This window comes from Cynocephalus volans, chromosome 4 (assembly GCF_027409185.1).
Source record: "Cynocephalus volans isolate mCynVol1 chromosome 4, mCynVol1.pri, whole genome shotgun sequence".
Classification (NCBI taxonomy): Eukaryota; Metazoa; Chordata; class Mammalia; order Dermoptera; family Cynocephalidae; genus Cynocephalus; species Cynocephalus volans.
In genome coordinates this window covers 47,593,030-47,595,821 of record NC_084463.1, presented here as the reverse complement: position 1 = coordinate 47,595,821, position 2,792 = coordinate 47,593,030, and the positions used below count along the sequence as shown (strand labels likewise).

Genomic DNA, 2,792 nt, shown 5'->3' with positions numbered 1-2,792 from the left:
CTTTATTATCACAAAATTTTTTTAGAACAATAAGCAGAGCACCATGTTCTCTTTTCAGAGTATCTTCTGTCCTGATAATATGATTAACAAGGACTATTATTTATTTCAAGAATCGTTATATCTTCTATTTCTCCCACTCTTCATATTAGAAGTACTGAGTTTCCCAGTGTATGTACACTAGACACTGGGGTGATGAATGAAATGTAATATTTTGGAGGGAAATATGTAATTTAAAACCAAAACTTGGGCCGGCCCATGGCTCACTTGGCAGACAGTGGTGCTGACAACAAAGTCAAGGGTTAAGATTCCCTTACCAGTCACGTCTTTTAAAAAACAAAAAGAAACAAAAATTACCCAGGATTGCATCTTTGCGCATTTACAAGTTATGTCTAGCTCTGACTTGGATTACAAAGTGGGAAAAGAAATTCTCAAAATGATTGTAGTGCAGAATAGAACTTTCCTCTCTCCCAGGAATTGTTTCCACTTTGTCTCCAAAGTAGCAAATCAACAGCACCCAACATGTGATGGTGGAGGCAGTTCTGGGGACATTTCGGGCTCTTGTTGTAATGAGAGGATGCTATTGGACAACTCATTTCTTAAAATATCCAGAGGCATTTTTTTTCAGAATGTCATCGATGAGTTTCAGAAATACTCCTTCACGTTGAAGTTATCCTTGGCACGTGCTTCACAGAATGGCATGCCTGTGATCTGCTGTGCAGACTTTTCACTCTGCTGTCTGGTGATTTCTCTGTCCATTTCACAGTCCAACTTATTTCCAAGTAAGAGAAGTTCTGCATCTTCTGAAGCATATTTATCAATCATGTTCATCCATTTTGGCAAATCATCAAATGTTTCCTTTGTGATATCACGTACTAATATGATTCCCTTGGCACTGCTGTAATAAGCTGAGGTAGTGCTGTTGAATCTCTCCTGACCCTCTGTGTCCCAGATCTGTAATCTAATTTTCTTTCCTCTTAGCTCTACAGTTTTGATTTTAAAGTCAACACCCACGGTGGACTTGCAGGCTTCGTGGAAGGCCTCGCAGAAGGTATCATCGCTGAAGCGCTCCATCAGGCTGGTTTTGCCCATGCCGCGGGAGCCCATGATGATGATCTGCAGCTTGAAGTCAGCCTGTCTGGGGGCCTGCTTCCTCGGGCGGGCCTGGCCACCCAACAGCGCCGGGAAGCTCGCGCCCAGGCCACCTCCACCCCCGGTCCACCCCCCAGAGGCCCTGGCGTCCCACGGGCTCCAAGCTGCAGCTGTGCCACCCACTGGCTCCACGCGCCGTGGTCGCCACTGCCACTGCCGAGAGAAGAGGAAGGTAAGCAACTGCTCTGCAGCAGCTGCAGCAGCATCCCGGACGAGGAGGGGCAAGAAGCTCAGGCCTTAATTCATCTTTAAAGGCTTAGTAGGCTTCTGCAGTAAAGCCATCTGGTCCTAGGCCTTTCTTTCTAGAGACTGCTAATTACTGCTTCAGTTTTGTTGCTTGTTATTGGACTTGTTTCAGTTTTCTGCGTCGTCTTGGTTCAGTCTTTGGTAGTTTGTGTGTGCCCAGAAATTTATCCTTTTTTCTCTAGGTTTTCAGTTTTGTTGGTGTATGGCTGTTATAGTCTCTAATGATTCTTTGTGTTTCTTTGGCATCAGTTGTAATTTTTCCTTTTCCCTTTCTAATTTTTGAGTCTTTTATTTTTTATTTTTTTTGAGTTAGCCTAGCTAGTAGTTTGTTTTATCTTTTGAAAAATCCAACATTTTGTTTCATTGATCTTTCATATTGTTTTTTGGGCTTCTATTTAATTCAATGAACATCTGCTCTGATGTTCATTATTTCTTTTCATCAACTAACTGGGATTGGATCGTTCTTGTTTTTCTAGTTCTTTGAGATGTAGTGTTAGGTTGTTTATTGTGATAAACTTGTCTCTTAACAGTATCCCACATTTTTTGGTATGATGTGTCTTCATTTTCATTGGTTTCAAGAAATTTTTTGATTTCCTGTTTAATTTCTCCTTGTACCATACGTCTTTCAGGAGCATGCTGTTTAGTTTCCATGTACGCTTTCCAGAGTTTCACTTGTTATTGATTTCTCATTTCAGTCTGTTGTGGTCTGAGTAGTTACTTCAGATAACTTCAATTTTTGAAAGTCTGTGGAGACTTGATTTCCAACTGAACATGGGGTCTATCCTGGGGATGTTCAATGTGCTGAGAAGAATGTATATTCTGTGCTTGTTGGATGAAGTGTTCTGTAGATATCTGCCAATCCAACTGGTCTACAGTGTGTTTTAAATGTTGCGTTGCTCCACTGCTTTTTTTGCCTAGATCTGTTCAGTGTTGAGAGAGGGTTGTTCAAGTCCTCCGCCATTATCGTGTTTGGGTTTATCTCTTTCATTAGGTCTAATGTGAGTACTCTGATATTGGGTGCATATATTTGTGATTTGTATGTCTTCTTGCTGGATACATCCCTATAATTAAATACTAGCTTTCTTTGTTTCTTTTTATGGCTTTTGGTTTAAATTCTGTTTTATCCAATATAAGAGAAGATATTCTTGCTCATTTTTGGCTTGCATTTGCATGGTCCAACTTTTTCCATCCTTCCACTCTTAGTCTGTGTGTGTCTTTACAGGTGCAGTGAATCTTTTCAAGTATAAGTTGGATCTAGCTTTTTAATCCAGTCAGTCAGTCTGTGTTTTTTGAGTGGGGAATTTATTACCTTTGCATTGAGAGTTATTATTGAAAGGTATTGAGTTAGTCCTGGCATTTAATTGAGTTTTGTTTGAATGTTTTAGATATCTTTTGTT

At 40.4% G+C, this 2,792-nt stretch overlaps 1 pseudogene; it reads right to left on the bottom strand.

The window, feature by feature from the left end:
* Positions 1–504: 504 nt before the first annotated feature.
* Positions 505–1,355, bottom strand: LOC134376097 (ras-related protein Rab-12-like; annotated as a pseudogene).
* Between the last annotated feature and the right edge of the window lie 1,437 nt (positions 1,356–2,792).